The following is a 6252-nucleotide window of genomic DNA, read 5'->3' on the forward strand; positions in this document are numbered from 1 at the left end:
GAGATCTCCATTGAAGACAAAAAAATTTAAAGTGTCTCTATATTGATACTTAAGAAAGAGAATCTTCATTGTCACTTGACAAGTAAGATTTTTAGAGTGTTTTTTAGAGTGTTCTATTGAAAATGCCCTGACTTCCATAAAATTTCAATATCCTGCGAAGGTGCCGTTGACCCTTGTTCAAATTTATTTACCGCATGTGTTTTTTTAAATGGGACCTTTTCCTAATTGGAAAAGTTACAAGTTCACTTGCCTTCTTCAAAAAAGAAGTTCACTTGACACTCAAAATTCATCGGATTTTTGAGACAACAGTCCAAATAATGGGGGGTAAATGAGAACTTAGACAATTTTTGCCAAAAAGAGCTTCCAGTCCAAATGTCAGGACAACTCATTGTTTCCTGGTTTTTATTTTTTTTTCTTCCTTTTTTGCCCTTGCACGGTAATGTCATTTAATTCCCAGCCACATTTTGAATTTTCCCGAGAAACTCTCTCTTCTTCGTCTCTTTCTCTCTCTAAAACCTTCACAAAACAACTTCTTCCTCTCTATATCTTTCAAAATTTGAAATTTTGGCCGAAAAATTCTTGCATCCCGCCCAGTTTTTTGAATTTGTGGTCGAAATTTTTGCATCCCGCCCAGATTATTGAAATATTGGCTGAAATTTTTGCATCCTTCTTTCTTCTTTCTCTCTAAAACATCAAAGTTTTATGTTCTTTCTCTCTCTAAAAGTTTTATGTTCTTATTTATTCTTCCTCTCTTTTTACAAATCTTCCAAAATTGATTATATTATTGTCCTATCTATACAAATATTCTGGAGGGATTATATGGAAAGAGAATAAAACAGGAAATATAGAGAGAAAAAAATATGGGAGGGAAAATATGAAAAAAGAATAAAATTTAGAGAGAGGGAAAATAGGAAAAATGTAGAGAGAAATTCGTAAAGTGTCTATTACATAACGAAATGTCTAGTACATAACCCAATTGGTAGTACACAAAACAATTCCCGGTACATAATTTAATTCCCAGTTCGAAAAGTGTCTAGTACACAATACAATTTCCAGTAAATAAAAAGATTCCCGGTAAACAAGAACATTTCCAGTACAAAAGTGTCTCGTACACAAGAAAATTCCTAGTAAATAAAAAATTTTCCGGTAAACAAGAACATTTCCAGTACAAAAGTGTCTAGTGCACAAGAAAATTCCTAGTAAATAAAACAATTTCCGGTACACAAGAAAATTCCCGGTACAAAAGTGTCTAGTACACAAGAAAATCCCCAGTAAATAAAATAATTTTCGGTAAACAAGAAAATTCTCGGTACAAAAGTGTCTAGTACACAAGAAAATTCCTAGTACAAGAAAATTCAAAATTTGAACCAATCTGGAAAAATTCAAAATTTGAGATAAGAAACAAATATGAAAAAAAAAAGAATTTTGAACCAATCTGGAAATATTTGTTGAGATTGAAGAGAAAATTTTAAAAAGAGAGGAATTTGTTGAGATTTGAGAGAGAAAAACTCTAAATTAGTTAGAAATTAGTTAAATTAGGAGAGAAATTAGGAATTGATTGGTTAAATCTCTATATAAATAAATCTGGAAAGAGAATTAGAGAGAGAAAGTAAAAGAGTAGAGAGAGAAAGTAAAATACGGACTGGTAAGTCCCGGGATTTTCAGAGTGGCAATTCCGTAATTTTTCTAATGGAAGCTTCCGTAAATTTTAAAAAGAGTGAAGGACGTTTCGGTATTTTCAAATGGGGGCCTGACATTTTGGACCTGGTTTACATTTTTGGGTGAGTTTGGACCGCGCTCCTATTTTGGGCCCAATTTTGGACCTTTCGTCCAATCCCCCAAATTCATCTAGGGGAAATTGTTTTTTGGCACACTGATTATATTAATTGCATAATGCTTTCTGTTAAAAGAAATTGTTAATCACTATTCTGATTACATATACATCTTTGGTACACCAGTTTTGGAAAACCTAAACGTCTATTGCTTAAGTTTTTTTTTAATTGTTTAACGTGTGCGTCGAATTCTTGACCTCTAAGGTGGAAGATTATACCTCTTACCACTCTCACCAAGGGTTGTTGGCGCTTAAAAAAAAAAGTTACTGTCACCATATATTTCTGAATGGCTCATCTTTTTCTTTTTCCTGAAATGGATAAACAGAATAATTTCCAAACATCTTATATGAATTTAATTACATCATGAGAATGCAAAATTAAATTACATCATGATGATTGAAGTTGCTTTTAACTTCCATAAATACAAATAATTGGAGGACTGTTAAAGGTTATAGCAACGCTCTAATGGCCATAGTGAGACTCTTAAAGGCCATGATAAGATCCAACAAGACGTATCCTTTATTTAACTCATAAATCTACATATGTTTTACATAAGGTAAAGACATTCACCCTTGTTTCAACAAAAAAAGACATTCACCTTCATGAGTCGAATCTGTAACCTCTTGGATTTTAGAAAACTAAGCATTTACATATCTATCTAATCAATTATTGGAGGATCTGGAGGGGTCTTGAGACTGCCAGAATGAAGTTGTTGATCGAACTCCACAACTTCCCGTCGACTCCCTTTCTATTGTATGTCATTTGTATAACAACCTAAATACTAGAAATGACCAAGTAATGCAGATTTCATATTCTTCCCGTAAAATCTGTCCCTCAATGATGAGTAATTTTGAAATCTCTATTACGACTGAGTTTCTCTTGGTAATATACTCGTAGGAATGAGACGATCTATCCAAAATATTGTAAAGCATTGATAATATCACTGTTGTTTCCCTTAAGTTTGTCTCTTTAATCTCAATCTTGTTCTCAAGCAATGGCGACTAAGATTTGACAAAAGCCATTCACCAACTTATTAGTCATTTATAGAAAGAAAATGTACCGCGCATACCTTCGAGTTGGAGAGTTGGTCGAGATGGTGTTATGTAAATCTCTATTACGACTGAGTTTCTCTTGGTAATATACTCGTAGGAATGAGACGATCTATCCAAAATATTGTAAAGCATTGATAATATCACTGTTGTTTCCCTTAAGTTTGTCTCTTTAATCTCAATCTTGTTCTCAAGCAATGGCGACTAAGATTTGACAAAAGCCATTCACCAACTTATTAGTCATTTATAGAAAGAAAATGTACCGCGCATACCTTAGAGTTGGAGAGTTGGTCGAGATGGTGTTATGTATCAAACCGAATGATCATAACCTACAATCATCCTAGAGCATCCTTTACCCAAAACTGATGTTAGACAAATCGGCCTAATCAGTTGGCCCACCATGAAGTAGCCGAGTCCATCAACCTAACCATATTTAACTCCCTAAGAGCATCTCCAATGGGACACTCAATCTCTAACACTTAGAGTGCCACATATGACTTTTGGAGTTTTTGTTAAAAAATCATCTCCAATGGAACACTTTGTTAGACACTCTATTATGAGTTGGACACATTTATTATAGAGTGTCTAGAGAGAGAAACTCTAAAATGAGAGTGTCTACTTGAGACTCTCTAAGTGTTACTTTATGATTCCAACCAATAGAAAACTTTGCTTTTCAACTACTTTTTATCTATTCAATTGAAGAGGGACATGTGTATTAAGTAAGAGATTTTAGAGATCTCCATTGGAGACCAAACAAATGTAGAGTGTCTCTATACTGACACTAGGAAAGAGAATCTTTATTTGACACTTGACAACTAGATTTTTAGAGTGTTTATTAGAGTGTCCCATTAGAGATGCTCTAAGGTAGTTCAACAACAAAAAAAAAAAAACTCCCTAAGGGCCTTTTTGTCTTTTAATATTTTCTATTTATAGTCTTCGATTTAGGAATGGTCTAGATCTGTTTGGGCCTTAGCGGCCCACATGTCAAAGGCTGATAGTCTGGCTCCCGTTAGTCGTGTCATGTGGAGAGAGAAATGACTCGATTAATGTGAGCCAGCCACGTTAGCATTCGCTTCTAGTCTACCCAAATTTCAGACCAAATAGTATTTCTACTTTTTTTGTTATGTCTGTTCTCTGTCATTTTCCTATAGGCTATGTAACATACTAGGTCTGTGTTTTTCTAAAGATGAAACATAGTAAAACACTGAGATTATGCAGTTGCATCCATAACAAATACAGTAATCTTTCAACAAAAAAACAAATACAGTAATATCACATTGTTTTCATATTCGGTCAAATTATTATTTTACTTGACAGGTCGACGGGAAGCGAATAGGTATAGCCCGACTTCCACTGTTAGGATAGGTGCAATAGCTATCATCTTTCCACCCATCGTCTTCTTTCTGTTCTAATTGTGAACAAACAACTTTGGATGTAATACGACTCTAGGTTTATCAATTGAACTAATTCTGTCAGAGTTTTTTTAACTTTTGGTCAAACTTAATTACAAACACAACTTTTGATTGTCTGTCAGTGTTGCTGTAAAGCAATCCCACATTGGTGGAAGACAGGAGTGTGGTGATCCTCTGAAGAAGTTAAGCACCCTTCCCTAATGAAGCTTCTAAAACCGTAAGGCCCAAGTGTGCCAAAGCGGACAGCATCACTAGCAGTCCGGGAGGCTGGTCCGCACCATCCTATAACACGTTATCAGCACGATTCGCTCTACTATGATGTGGTCTTGGGAGGGTGTGTTGTAAAGCAATCCCACATTGGTGGAAAAGAGGAGTGTGGTGCTCCTTTTAAGAGGTTAAGCACCCTTCCCTAGTGAGGCCTTTTAAAACCATAAGGTCCAGGTGTGCCAAAGCGGACAGTATCACTAGCAGTCCGGAAGGCTGGTCCGCACCATCCTATAACAGGTGTGAAATATAAGTGTATATATGAGTAAAGATGATCATTTTCACCAGCAAATAGAATTCAATCATGCTGAAAATGTCTGCTTATGAATTCAACAACAAGCACATTTGACTCTCTTGAACTAATTAGTTTCACTAAAAAAGTAGATGATCTGATCAGAACAAGCTAATCCAGTCTAAATCATATCCTTATTACAAAGCAAAGTACATGATGTGATTCCATCCAAACAAACAAACAAGAAATACACACAAATGCATTGTTTTTTTTTTTATGGAAAGATATACTATTGAGGTAGTATGGCTATCTTTTTTAAGGCCCATACGTTGACCTCATCAACTAGGTGAACATCGGGGATATGACTCATCCATGGACTCCTTCGTGTCCTGACACGTGCACTTGGACTCGGAAGGTAGGGAATGGTCGCAGCTACAGTTTTCACATCTTATAGGGCATGATGGCATGCGATCTAAACACTCACACTTGCGAGGAAGCCCATCTGAACCGCCTGAACAATTACGGTCATCGCAGCATTTTGTCCTGTCCGTGGTAATCTCTGAAATTGTTCCCACAAAAAGTAGTGTTAGACATATTGAATAACATCTTGTCTTCTTTTATTAATACATTTTATATTTCCTTATAAAAAAGAAATTAAAAATTATGACAAGAGCCGATGAATTTCTCTTTTCATATATAGTATCTAACAACATCTTTTAACTATTAACTTATGCACCAATACTATTATGTAAATATAAATAGAAATGCGGCTGAAATCTTTCTAAATAGATACTAGCTGTTTTTCTTTTCTACTGTTTATAATTGTGTTTTTTTGGCCTTAAACCTTGAATTGGAGAAGTCAAAAAAAAAAAAAAAATAGTAAAATCTCATAGATCAAAGAAATCTTACCTGAGGACACGGCAACGCCATTGAAACCAACCTGGACCGGACCGACTTCAACCTCAACCTCGACCCCTTCCACGGTCCAAATAGATGTAGTTGCTACAACCACTACCAAGAGGAGCGCAGCTACCATTGTTTCATTCATCTTTCCTCCCATTCTCTCTCCCTTTCTTTCTACTGAGATGATCTATATATCTCTCTCTCTGGCTAAGATACAATTTACAATGCTGAGACACATCTTGTTTATGGCCTTAGTGGCCTTTTTATATAGACCTACTAGATAGGCTATTCCTGACTCGATCAAAGTCTAGCCTAGCTAGTCATCGACAAGACGAAAACATGTTATTCACATGGAGGCATATAATAATGTATTCATCGTGACATTATGGATCTTCCCTAAATAAAAGGAGTTTTATTAGAAGCCTCACGTTCAGTTTTGCTTCATAAAAAAGAGAATGAGAACATGGTTGTTAAGTTCAAAAAAATATGGTGTACTAACCAAAAAACCAATACAGGAAGGGCTCTTACATCTAAAATAATATGGCTAATGGGCAGGTAAC

General features: G+C 35.3%; 1 long non-coding RNA gene across 1 annotated transcript; it reads right to left on the minus strand.

The window, feature by feature from the left end:
• Nucleotides 1-4885: 4885 nt before the first annotated feature.
• On the minus strand, nucleotides 4886-5931 carry LOC147538735 (uncharacterized). Its single transcript, XR_015225698.1, has 2 exons — nucleotides 5699-5931; nucleotides 4886-5348 (listed from the first exon to the last, which is right to left on the minus strand). It is a non-coding gene; the product is annotated as an uncharacterized LOC147538735 (long non-coding RNA).
• Between the last annotated feature and the right edge of the window lie 321 nt (nucleotides 5932-6252).

The sequence above is a fragment of the Eschscholzia californica genome, unplaced genomic scaffold (assembly GCF_041429995.1).
Source record: "Eschscholzia californica isolate CP2 unplaced genomic scaffold, dmEscCali1.0.p SCAF_5, whole genome shotgun sequence".
In the NCBI taxonomy this organism is placed as follows: Eukaryota; Viridiplantae; Streptophyta; class Magnoliopsida; order Ranunculales; family Papaveraceae; genus Eschscholzia; species Eschscholzia californica.